General features: G+C 38.3%; 1 protein-coding gene across 7 annotated transcripts in view; it reads right to left on the bottom strand.

Moving 5' to 3' along the window:
• The window catches only part of LOC121294706 (amyloid-beta A4 precursor protein-binding family A member 2-like), a 56,632-nt gene that overhangs the window by 28,823 nt on the left and 13,711 nt on the right, over nucleotides 1-14,098 (bottom strand). The window contains exon 1 of one of the 7 annotated variants that reach the window (XM_041218718.1): nucleotides 8,983-9,173. The exons of the other annotated variants lie outside the window; for them this stretch is intronic. The gene's annotated coding sequence lies outside the window, so the exon portion shown is untranslated. Of the gene's footprint in view, nucleotides 1-8,982; nucleotides 9,174-14,098 lie in introns of those variants that run through there. 7 annotated transcript variants of the gene reach the window in all.

Raw genomic sequence — 14,098 nt, 5'->3', positions numbered from 1 at the left:
CTCAAAGGAAATTGCCTTCCAACACAACAGCAAACACAAAAATGCAGCAGGCAAGGGTATACTGGTGTTCCTATACCATGCAATAAACCAGCATCTCTATGCCCCACACTATCAGGACTGTAGAAGCAGTTCTGTACTACACTGTATGTTGCACAAGTGTCCTGTTTGGGGTCAGCTATGTCTGGATCATTTGTTAGGTCGTTTTGCTTTAGGTCACACTTTCTGCTTCTATAATTGAGATTCTCCGCCATACCCCGTGTCATTATTTACAAAGTGTGATAGGTCAAGCTGCATATTTCTATAGTAATGTACCTCCCTGCAGAATCCAAAAGCAAAACAAAACACACTTCCTACTTAATGTTTAAAAAATAGCTCCCCCACCCCCCACTGCTGCAACACAGACGATTCAAAACATCTCCAGCTATGACACTAGCTGCATGATGTGGACTGCAACCAGCTGCATCCAACAGGTTGCTGAAAACGTGAAGATCGTACACAGAGGGGGAAAGGCAGAGAACTGAACCCAGGGGTCACCTATTCTCATTGTTACTGGCTGTGAAGACTATCAGTGAGGGATATAAATCAGATATCCACTGGGAAGTATCGATTCCAAAAAGTCACCCAAAAAATGCAGCTTTTTCTTATATCAGATTCTGTACAAAGTCAATGTGTCTGCTGTTATTGCACCAATATGGCAATGTATTGTAGTTCCTGTTTAGGGAGTCTACACTGGTTAGGGGTGTGTACCAATTGTATAGTGTACAGTATGCAGTCCATGACACCAACCGTGCCCTGCCAATATCCAGAATACCTACTGTATTGAGTGGACCAGTGCCTGTAGTAATTCTGTCTTTGGAATTTCCATAGTATAATATTTGCTTACAGACCTGTTTTCTAGTTGTTTTAACTGATGTTGACATATTAAATTCTTCAAAATCACGTTATACATATTTTTTAAAAATGCAAATAATAAGTTCTTCCCTGGGAATGTTGAATACAATTATACCAAAAAAATATGAGACATTGTATGAGGCAAGAGGAGGGAATTTACCAAAAAGCTTCAGCAGGTAAGCTACATGCAGTTTTTAACTACCAGTGCCTCAAAACACTGTAGCTTTTGTACCAGCTGTACAAGGTGCAACACCTGATCCACCTGACAGCAACATTTTCATATGGGTACAATCTTTACTCAAACAAGTTCAGTACCCCTGAGGACTTTGAACCATGTCTCTCATTTGAAGGGAATAGTCCTACTATACTGTATTTGCACTTCTTAAATGTGTGTAATGCTTTTTAAATGATTTCTCATGAATAGCCATCTCAAAATATCCACTCCACATGAAACCTCATGGCTATACAGGTGATGCTCACCTACGACGCTTCGACAAACGACACACGGCACTTAGGACTCTTTTGCATTATTACCCTGCTTCAACTTTACGACATCGATACAGCTTTTAGACACGGCGAGACCTGAGCCATGCTTCATGTGCGCATGTTCGATGTCCGAACCGCAGTACCTGCCATGGGCGCCCTGACTCAGTCTAGCTGTTTTTTTTTTTTTTTTTAATGCATGTAACTTTTTTTTTTTTTTATTTGCCATTAACAATGTCTGATAAGAGCAATTGACTCAAAACGAAACCTAAGCTGTGAACTCTGTCACATGATGAGGGGCTTAACTTCAGGCGATCGTATTTCCTGCTAGGAGTACCACATACACACCCCGAATACGTCATTGGAAAGCCCTGAGTCAGTACTTTTAAACAAGCCAGGTAGGTGTCTGAGTAATATGAGCATAACCACCAGGCTGAGTGTAAAGAGTTAAATAAATATTTGCATGAGTACAATATAACGGGTCATTTTTGTAAAACTATATTATCTGGCTGAAGAGTCAGGAACATAACCCCAACTTATAACATTGTTCCTATGGGAAAACGCGCTTCGACACTGTACAAAAATGAACAAAGCGACTTTCAGGAACCAATTGTATCGTAAGTGCGAGGACTGCCTGTACCTTAAAGACAACAACAGGACTGCAAATTGAACAACACATACAAAACCACAGGTGTTTGTGAATCTAAGTTTGGATAATCGTGGTTTATTGTACTGACAATGTCGAACATGCACTGCTACAAACAGGTCATATTTTGACAGATGCTTATATTCATTCAGCTAATACAAGTAAAGGGAAAATAAACACACCAAGCACCATTACCTTTAGGCCCAAAGATCACTTTTTAAATGACACCTCTGTGTGGAGCTGCACAGTGTTTAATTAAAATAATCTGAGAACAGCTGGGGATGCACCCTTCCATGAGCGGAGATTCATGCATGTAGCGAGCTACAGAACTGTAGAGTACGGCACGTGCTTTTTGACTGACAGATTTCCCATCGCTTCAAAAAATCCTTTATTATTATTTCGATAAGCAGTAAAGACAGCACCCTACCAAGGAACCACAGTATTTGAGCGAATATAGGCATACGAAAAGAGTAGGAGATATTTCAATTTATTTCCAAAAGTATTTTTATGAAAACCGTTAATATCAATGTTGAGAATACTATTGACATAAGTACAGTAGCCATGCCATGTTTGAGGTATATGTCCTGATCATTATTATTTGTTTATTTAACCTTTATCCAAGGCGACAGACTATAGATTTGTTGGCTAAAATATTTTGCCCATGTCTTACTTTTCAAATAAGCTGTGTATTGTACAAAAAGATACAATAAGTGAATTGTATTCACTATATATTTTTGTCACTGATATGTTAACATCCTATCTGTGCATATAACGTATTTCCCACCCTGCATTCCTTCTGTTTTAGGGCACCCCCAGCAGGTGTCTCGGCTCTTGTAGATGTATGGTTACTGCAAGGCTGACTCCCATTGAGTCTGCCTGTCTTCAAGGACGTGGTTTATGAGGTGTTTGACACCTTCCCATATCAGTAATAGATGAGTTTGCCACACCAGCATTTCTTTAACCACACATTTCTTTTGCCATTATTAGAACTACTACCTGGAATATTCCATGTAAAACCAATATTCTGAAAGAATAATAAAAAAAAAGACTTGTGAATACCAGCCCTAGATCTTGCAAAGATTTAAATACCTAATTGAGTGGTGCCGTGTCTCAAGTCATCACATCTCCCCTATCATTATAACACGCAAGCTGAAAAACAGCAACAGACTCTCTCCGGAAATTAAAAAAGCAAGTGTTCGGCTTTCATTTCTTCTTGGATCATTATTTCCCATGCTTACTATTAATGCCAGCAAAATGAATTCTATAAAAGAAAACTCCACAAGGCTGCACGGTGGTGGTGAAGGGAGGCAGGGAAGCATATCAGTGTTGCATTTCCCCAGTATTTTTTTTTTCTCTTATTTCAGTTGCCTCCAGAAATATTATTTAAATGAAGCAATTTCGATTCAATTTGATTTCCCTAACTAGCGTAACAGTTCGACTAAAGGCAATTGGGAAAGGATGATCAGAAACACAGGGGGAGGGGGGGACCGCATCGATTGTAAATTGCACACACAGCACTACTTCATCATTTCGCATTTCAATAATTCATGTGATGAATTCAAAGCTAGGTCATGTTGTACTTGTTGTGTAAGGACCCGTCACTAAATCACCGCCCCCAACTCTACACCTGCACCTTTGCATTTCTTACTATAGTACAGTAAGCCATACAGCAGACACTCACACCATTTCATTTCTCACACATGGAGAAGCAAACCTCACATCCACTGCAACTGCTGCGGTTACATGGTAGATCTCCAGGGGACGTATAAAAAGACATCAACTCATTTGCATTTTTCCCGCAATAAAACGATAAATGAAGCCTCAACACTGGAAAGATGCTGTATTTGTTGAACTACAGTACATTTTATAAGTAGACTTAATAGTTGGACCTTAGCAGACAAGGGCAATCCTAAATATCAATACCTGCCTGATCGTCTAAAGTAGCAGTAGTGACTATAACCACACTGGCCAGTGCGTTCCATTCCTATACCCTCTTCTCTTTATAGGGTTAATAATCCAAATCCTTTTCTAAATAAATGATGTACTGTGTATGATATCACTTTCTTAGGACTTAATATTTTGCACCTGTGGTTGGGTCAGATATACTGTACAGTATAGATGATTTGTAAGAGAGCTGTTGAACATTATGTATGTAATAAACACTGCAAAATGTCAGCCTATTCTATTTTTACATTGATTTTCTAGCATTTACATTTTCTTGCCAGAAGCTTTTTTTTTTTGTTTATTGATGAGAATAATAATCTTCAACAGAGGACAAGAAAGTAATCAAGATGCCCGTGTTCTCTTTTAAACTGAGTGTCCCCCCCCCCCCATTAAGATTCCTTATAACTCCCCCATAAAGCCATCTAAGTAAAAAGAGGTTGCAGAGTCAACAAGGAGGCACAAAGCACATCCATTAGCTCACTGTTTCTATGCTCATCATGCCTCTCTTTTTCTGTTTCCGTAGCAACCTTTTTTTTATCTTGGTGGCAAGGCCAGGCTCTGCATTGACTATGGCTCAACTGGAATTATCACTGTATCTCTTTAATAGATCAATATATATTTTTTTTTTGTTTTGTTTTGTTTTTTTTGTAAGATAAAAACTGTAGGCAAGCAATGAAATGAATGATCATCTGCTGTAAAAGGCATAATGTGTAGTAAACTATCGACTGATGAAGATATTTTGAAATTCCCCAAACTATTTTTATACATATAATTTACTATACAGTGTGCCCTTCGTGGGAGATGATCATTCAGTGTTTTGCATACAGCTTTAATCTGAACCATTACACCTAATGTAGCTGCGCAATGTGGCTCTTGAACATCCCCAGAGTGGGTATCAGAACGTCATCCACGGATAACCAAGCCAACGCTTCTTTTCATTCTTTGAAAAGCTCCAACCTGACAAAATGCATCTTCTTTATCCACGAAGGGCATCTTCAAACGTTAAAGGCATATTGCAGAGATAGAGATATTTTATTAGAAGGCCACAGGTAAGAGATGTTGGGGAGATAGAAATGTTAATGCCCAGCAGTGCAAGTACATGGAGAGCCCCGCTTTTGTGACCCAAGAAACGTGTGTTTGAAGTAATAAGAGTTGCCAGGTACAGGCTTTGACCATGCACTATAAATGCAGCTAGCATACACTGCTTTGATACATAATACCCAGACACATCAGTTCTATGCCTACTGTTTAGAAAGTAAATGGGACGTACAGCACTTTGCAATGATTGTTTCGACTGGAATAAATATTTTTAAGTATTATACAACAGCTCTCACTTTGGAGTGTGTGTCTTAAAAGACAGCGCTACCCTGGTTTTAACCGGGGATGTTGACCACTCTTTATAAACACTTTTTACCGCTTTCATACCAAGAACTAGCAGCTGATAAGTGTTCATTGGAAAAGTAGTTATTTAGTTCTTTTCTTTGCTTCCGTCTATATTTCTCATGACAAGGAGAAATCTACTGTAAATCCCAACGAGATCTAGTGAAAAAGACAACAAATAAATCAAAAGGGTATTTGGTTTCAGGTGTACAGCTTTTCAATGTAAAGAAAACTCATCTCTGTTGTACTCGAGCAAGCAGTCTAGTGCACTGACAGAATATGAATGGTTTCTAAAGCTGCATTCACACCGGCTCTGTTTCAAACAGGCTGCTTTGTTTTGTTTGGAACAATGTATCAATGTATCATTTGGATACGAGCTAAAGGGTTTTTTTGTGCTTTTCCTTTTTTTTCCTGTTCAGAAGGCAGTTTGCAAGTGCATTCAGTTTGTTAATAGGTCTCTCGTCTGGAGAGAATTTTGACAAAGTTTCTTCACCTTAAGCCTACATTGTTAAGTTTCTATTAAAACCCTTCTCATTTTGCCTTGGAGAAAAGACTGAACATATTTTATTATTTTTGTGAGTTTTGTCCAGTTCAGCTCATATTTTGGTGTCTGACCAAATTTTCATCACAGCTTCATTTCCTCATACTTTTTTGCTCTACTTGTTTCCTCAGAATATGAACTAAACTACACATGAAATGTTTACTTCCGAGTCAGGTTACCTTGTATAGGTCGTTTCCAAGTTGAGCAGCTGTCCATGTTGAGGTTTAGCAAGCGAACAAAAATCTTTAGGAGGATATGGTAGAGTTAATTTCCCAAGCAGACTTTGTTGTTCACACTTCAGATCTCTCTAAACAGGCACAGTGTGAACACAGCCTAAGGAACATTTCAATGGAAAAGCAACTTTTTCCCTGGTCTTGCATTCAATCTGGTTATTAAGGTGATCTCTTAGCAAATCAAAATCCATTCCATTTAAAACAGAAATAGATTTTGCTATGGGTGCCTATTATTTGTGTTTCCATTTACGAGTAAGATAGATTTTCACATCATTTAGCAGCTCTTTTTGACATCTGAGCCAATCATTATAAAACATTATATTTTGTTTTAGCTAATCGTTATAAATCATTATGTTTTATTTTAGAACTAAGGCATCTTATTTTTTTTTTGTTTTTGTTTTAATGCATCACAGAAAAATATGTGAAAGTCACGCAGAACCAATACAAAATCACATATTTTCACTGCATTAGCTGAATTATACAGTAGCTCCGCAGGGATCTTAAGCTCTGAGCTACAGCGCTTCCGGGCCTCAGTCACACAAAGCAGATGGCCATTGTCCTCATGATCAGCTGTTATTGGGGAAGGGAAAAAAACATGATGTTTTAATAGACTTCTTTCCACCAGCTGAAGCTGGGGCTGCCCATCATGAGCTGGCAGGCAATCACTGAATGTGGAGAAGCCTGAATTTGCCCCAACCGCTTTATCAGCATCACACTGTAGCAAAATCACAAAACAAAACTGTGATAGAAGCAGGGAAAAAAAAAAAAAAAAAAAAAAACTTTTTGGAATGGAAACCAAAGTCACTATAAATAATGCAACACCCAGGTTTGGCCTTAATAAATGTCTGATGATACATTTCCACCTGTTCAAACTGTCAAGAATCCCCCACCACAGCACGCCCTGCAAACACTAGTGAGCTACTTTATTTAGTTCTTGGCGTCCTATCATCTGTAAAGAAAAGCCATCTGCTGCTATAGATACAGAGCTGTTCTTCAATTCATGTATTGTGCCATGTTCTTGGCCCTTAGCTCCAGAGATGGAAAAAAACACACACAAAGTAACCTTTTACTTCTCATTGTGACTGCCATGAGAGAAAAGAAAAAAAAAAAAAAGCAAAACCTTGGACTGGTCCAAGCAACAAGGAAAATGTGTGTTTTATAGCTTTCTTTGTCAAAAAGATGCTACTTTAAACTGATTGAAGGTTAAATAAAGAATATGGAAATGCGTGGGCATGGAATTAGGTTTTCTATAAATCACCCATAACATATGCATTGCTTCTTTATATTTAAAAACAGGATCATTATTCATAATGAAACGCAGCTTCAGTATTTCCTAACCCTAAATGTTTTACAATACTCAATTTACTGTAAGATGATAACTTCTTTTAAGAAGTTGACTGCCTAGAACATAAATATAGTTTGTTGATATGCTCAATTAAAGCTGTTAGCATAAAATATACTATCTTCCAGCACTTTTTCATTAACATGTAAAATTAAATGAATGACACCGTGTCATCTAAAAACAGACTGATGTACAATTAATACTGTTTAGCATAGCTAGCAACAAATACACTTTTACAAGCACTAGTTTTATTTAATCATGTTGGGGTTCTAAAAGGTCACAATGTAACTGACCCATTTCAGATTGTGCTGCTGATTTAAGGAGCACAGGGAAATCTTCTTTCTGTTAGAGATGGCCCATCAGCTGTATCTGAGCAGATTCATTTTCCTGGATCTGTTGGCGCTCTCAGGGTCACCTCCCTAGTGTTCAAGGACTTTGCTGTGGACCGCTATCTAAAACACACAGCATTCAAACTATAAACTACAGGCTAAACCCCAGGACCATAAGTTGGGAACTGGTGCATTACTGTAGTAGTGATCTTTATTTAGTAGTATTTCATTTTTTTATTACTGGACAGCACTTTGGGATACAGTCCAACTGACTTAATAGAACTTCCTTGTTCTACAGAACTATTCAATCAAACCTCCTGACGTAATGAACACTCCACTGTGAAACAAACGAAAAACAGCCTTTTTTACACTGTCAATTAAAACCCGCTACCTAACTACAACATGAGCTTCGTTTTCACTTTTCTACTCAGATGCTGCAGTGGCGAGATGGATAGAGAGTACAGCTGGAACCCAAGTGGCTCCTGAATAACGCTTTTTTTTTCTTACTATTTTAGGACTGTGGGAAAATACTGAAATTAGATTCACAAAAAAAAAAAAATGAAAAGGCCATAAATGATTAGAATTAAAAGGCTTTTGTTCGGTTAACCTGCCTGCAGCGGGGTCGCTTGCCATCACCGAACCGCACACAGCAGCAGTGGGTCTCGAGGGTATGGGATGTTAAATCTAAACAAAGCATATTTGCTACCTGCAGTCCAAAGTGACAAGTCACCTAAATAATGAAGAAGTCAAGGAGATGAAAAAAATGATACACTGGGCAAATGGAATATGCTTTTTTTCTCTTTTTCTTGCAGCACTAAGTTTTTATTTTAGTCTTAGCAGGGATGTCCATTTACTACACTAAATACAGTAAATCATCACCAGGGCGGAGATCTCCATCACAATGCAAAGCATCTTTTGTAGGCATGGCTCGTTCCACGTGTTCCAATTTTATTCCATTGCTCTCAGAAAAATAACGTTACTCCCCCACAAAAGGAAATGTATTCTCCTTGCACATGCAGTAAACAGTATTAAAATGACTGGAAAAATACAGTGAGTTACAGCACAACATCCTATTACTTCATACATAAAAATACATTTAAAAAGGCGTCATCGGTCTTCTCTCATTCCACATATTTAGGGTCTGCATTCCACACAGCATCTGCACTAAAAAGACTAAAATCATAATACGGTACCTTCAACTCTGAAGAGAGCCGCCCCCTTCCTGCAGGCATCAATATCAAAAGGTCCTACAAGAGTCAAGACATTCAAAGAAATTGAATCTAGGACCCTCTCTCCATCCCACCAGCACACAGTTACAATGAAGGTTCAAATGCTGCAGAATAAGTGGCACTTGCTGATCCAGCTGCAGCAGCAGGAGACCATAAATAACACATGCTCCTGGACAGCAGGCACAGCCAGTCACAAGAAAAGGGCTATGCATTATTCATTACCCTTCACTCTGCAACACATCAGCCTGTGACGATTTAAGACCTCTTACATGAATACTACTGAACAGGGACTGTAGGCTTGATTACTGTACTATCCAGGCACTCTAAATATGAATGATTTGTTGATTCGATATTGTTTTTCTCTCCATGTTGTTGGTTTCGTTTAGAAATGAGATGGAGAGTGTGTGTTAGTGTTAAATTGGTTTAGATGAATCATGTCGGGTGTTTCTGGAGGACTGAAGTAGAATTCCTGGGGCTGTGCCAGATCTCAGATTGGCTAACAGCACACGTCATCTATCAAGCACAAGAGCACCAGCTGAGGGAATTCAACTGTGATCCAGGGTATCAGAACTTGAAGGGGCAACGCAAGCTCAGGAATAGCTTGGATTTAATAAGAGGCATTTGTGGATTTTCAATTATTTATCCAATGTATTCCCAATTCTGTCCTAATTAATAAAACAATAATTTGACTGCTGTGCTCCTTGAAATATTCTGAGAATTCAGAATATTTCTCTAAGTTTTTTTTGAAAAAAAGAGAACGCAGTCAAAAGCTATATTTCACTGAGAGCTTTGAAAAAGCTGTTCTTCACTTCTTTATTAGAAACAATTGTTTTATAAAAGATATACATTCAATAGAAAGAGAATGCATGAATATAATAAAACGAAAACGCATTGTTCCAGCTTAAATTAATTATTTCTCATAACCGTGGACCTCCCTACACACAGTGAGGTATGAATAAAACGCGAACTGAACATGTTGAGATTTAATCTGTTATTTTAATTTAAAATAACAGGTGACAAAAAACCTGCATCCTTTACTGTTGTATAATGTCACAAATCACAATCACATTATACTAGCAGATGTCAGTTCAATTTATGGCTGTATAATGCTACAGTAATAACTGATTTTTTTGTTTTCTATCTAAAATCGTTATGCCCCAGCTCCATATCATCAATAAAGGACAGACCCGAAATACTGTCGACTTGACTTTATAATACATTGAAAGTGTCATGTTATGGCAGTGATGGATTATCTGTAATATTAAAAGGACCCAACAGCAGAGTGTTTCCTACTGTAGCTATAGCACGTGAATATAAAAATAAAACACAATGAATATAGTGTAGTTATTCCATGAATCTTACTTGCTCCCTATACAATAGGTCTGCTGTTTTGAAAGAAAAGAACATGTTTCATGGAACCTGACACTGTACCAAGATAAAGACAGATTCACTATGGTTATAATAGATTCCTAAAGTCCTTGGCTACAAACATTTTAAGTTAACTTAAAAAAAGCAAATGCTTTATACATCAACTTGCAGTAGCCGTGTACAAAAAAAAAAAAAAAAGAGGCAAAAACTCCATTCTTACAGGACGATGAAGAGGGCAGTGCAATCAGTTAGGTCTACATCTTCATTACTATCCTATCCATCTCTTAAATTCTACAGTAAGACCACTTTACTCTCCTCTCACCTTGACCATTCGAAATTAGGACTACCTTTATTACTGTCCAGGGCAATGAAATCAAAAGTGAAGTGCTTGTGTTAGAGAAAACTATTTACTTGTTCTAAAATATTACATTACCGCCCCGCTACAGTATCTGTTCGTGTCTCTTGCTAAACCGCGCTCACTTATTTATTATTACACGACTGCCTTCAGCAAGACATGATTACAGAAATGTATTTGTACTGAACTGTGGAGTTTGTGCCTCTAGAATTCTAATAAGTTATATGCTGACTGCAAGCAACATGTAGCTTATTTAGCTAATTACTTGAGAGCGTTTTCATAATTATTATTATAAACAAAGTGTGCTGCAACACAATGCAACGCAGAATCCTCAGTGTTGCTTCTGCACAAGTTACCTTGTGTGTGAGGGTAACCTATCATGAATGATTAACATTAATGGCAAATGGAGAAAGAGAAGCAGCTAACTGAGTTCAAAGTTTTCAATAGGCTTTCTACCATATTGGCTTTTTAAATGATATACTGCAAGGCCTTGAAGTAAAAACAAAAGAATTCAAAAGACATACAGCAGCACTCTTAAAACAAAAAGGTCGCCTTGCCAAACGTATAGATATAGTATAAATCGAGTGCTGAAAGAGAAGATTTTACAACAAAATAAAACTCATAAAACTCAGACCTGTTCCCTGTATATTGCTTCTCAGTACCCTTGCATGGTTATTACCACCCCTCAATCTTCTAAAAACATACTGTTGAGGATTAGCAGTTTTGAACATTTTTCAACTTGCCTGCAATATATGTGACAATGAAAGACAATTGTAAAAATGAAACAACAAATAACGAAAAGCTGGAACCCAGTTTCCCACAAGCTAACTTTAGTGAGCTGGAAGGCAATTACAGCCTTAGTGTCAATCAAAAGAATCTTTATTTCGTTTTTTTATTCACAATGAGTTGTCAAGCCTTGCCAGAACTACAGCATGTGACAGTGTGATCCAAAACAAATTGTCAAAGCAAATGCAGACCTTTGATTTTTCTGGAATAGTCAGCCCAGGAGGCAGATGGATGAGCTGCTTGTGACATACACAACAGAAAGTGTGACAGTCTTTAGATCCAAGCCTAGAATCAGCCCCCGCCCCTAGTGGTGTCACTCAGCTACAGTGATGTGTTATTCCACTGAGGAAATACAATCCAAGAGAACAATAAACAGCATATTTAAAATGAGTGAAAAGTGGAACATGGAATCCCCTTCTGTTAATTTGAAAGCCCAGCTATCCCAACCAATCCTACAATTGGTATAAACGTTTTCTATAATGGGTTTAAGCAGAGATCTAAAAAGGAGTTCAACACAACAGTAACAAATCTCCCATTTTGACACATTTTTCATTGCAATACCAGCGACCATTGTATGGCTGCCACTATAATTTTCTATGAATATCACACAGCTGCCTGAAAACTATTTTTAGGGAGATTATATGCTTCAATAAATTAAAAGCTCCAGTCCCTGGGCTAATGACAGTGCAGACTGGCTGTGTCACAGATTTCAGGTGGTACTAAACAAACAGCAATTGTTCAATGTAATTTCCCCTCCAGTAACAAGAACAGGTTTCCACTTCAAAGTACTTGTGTAACTTGTAAGAATTAGCAGAGAATACAATACATAAACTAGCATATATCCCATGTCTCACTGCAACAGTGTAGGTGATTATATCTTTGAACCTCCTTCAGCGAGCCCTGCAAACTTTGTTTCAATGCCAGTGTGCCACATCCAACATGGTGTAACAGGGTGGAGGCTGGGCACAAGCCAGTGACCCTGCGCACCGCAAGCAAGCACCTTAAACACAGCACAAAAGAGCCGGGTTGGTTTGCATTAGTTTTAGAGCTTTTAACCTCATCTCATCTCACAGGACAGGATTTGTAATGGCACTGCATCACACAAGATCTGTTACACTCATTCTTATGAATCTCAATACAAACAGAGAACATCAGGCTCCAGCTGATACCTGACTCAGTAATGCGAATGTCAGTTTCAGAAATGAGTGACTAGAATCCCACTGGAATACCGGAGATGGGGCTTGGCTCTTAATAATGCAGCAATTATGATCATCCACCACAATATTTAATTTTTCCTTCACCACATTAGGGAAAATTCTTTGACACTTGGGAGAATGCTTCATTCTTATTAAAATTTTCCAAAGATAGTTCAGCTAACTAATTATATTGACTGCGGCACAGTTTTATTTTGAGGATTTAGGCTTATTTCATAAATAATAAATCACAGCAGTGTGTTGTGTCTCTAAACTCTTCCTAGACTGGCGGAGATGTCACTGCAGCTAGTGAAAGCATGACTCCCTCGCATTGTGTGTCTCTCTCACATCCCTCTCACATTACCCTAAAGCAGCACAGCTTGTGTGTTAGGGCTTCAGAAACAGCCGCACTTGATTTTAACCAAAATAGACATTTTGACAATGATAGACAGAGAGTTCTTTTCTGTGAAATCTTACATGTGAAAAGAATTCCAATCTTAAGCTGTCTTACATTACATTGCACATGAGCAGCTGTTAACACACAACTGTCAAAATGGACAGTTTATCTAAATTGACATAACTATGTATTTCTAATTTTGTACACGCTCCATGGCAGAAATAGGCAAGACATGTACTGGGGAAAACAACATTATAAGTACTACCACTGAACTGAAAATGCATAGGGCTAGTATGTTTGTATTACCATTTGCAAGCACTACATTATTACCAGCCTCAGATTCTTCACTTTGCATTGAGCTACATGCAACACATTTCCCAAGGGCAGAGACATTGTACTCTTCAATGACTCTTAATAGTTTCTACATTTTGTATAGAAGTGTTAGTCTTCTATAATCTCTGACTCACAGAAGTTGCTTTCAAAGACGACAGCCCAATGAAACCTTTTTCTAATCGGTAATACAGTATCCTGGGATATTGAGTGACAGGAGTAGTGCTCCAACTGGCTGCCTTTTCCAAAGGTTCAAAGTGTTTTGGTTGCATATAATCTCTTCAAAGTGGCTTCCCGTTGTGACGTTTCCCCTCCCTTATCATCCTACATTACGATGCACCGGCTGTGCACTGCCACATCCTTGCTGTCGTTCTGTGCCCCTTATTCAAACAGATTGGTAACGGAGTTATGTGCAACAAAGATTCACCGGGGAAAACAGAAAGCCTTTGACTTTTCAATTCATAGCAATCACAGCAACACTGCTGTGTGTGGTTCTCTAATCTGCCTACTGTAGGTAAACATGCAGCCAGCAACAAGAGGCGGATCAGAGATTCCCTGCTGGACTGTCTTTATTGGGATCTTATAGACATATAGGCCTATACACTACATAGATTCTACCAATATACCACTGTTACAGTACATAGTTTTTTT

The sequence above is a fragment of the Polyodon spathula genome, chromosome 19 (assembly GCF_017654505.1).
Source record: "Polyodon spathula isolate WHYD16114869_AA chromosome 19, ASM1765450v1, whole genome shotgun sequence".
Classification (NCBI taxonomy): Eukaryota; Metazoa; Chordata; class Actinopteri; order Acipenseriformes; family Polyodontidae; genus Polyodon; species Polyodon spathula.
This window is presented reverse-complemented; position numbering and strand designations above follow the sequence as displayed.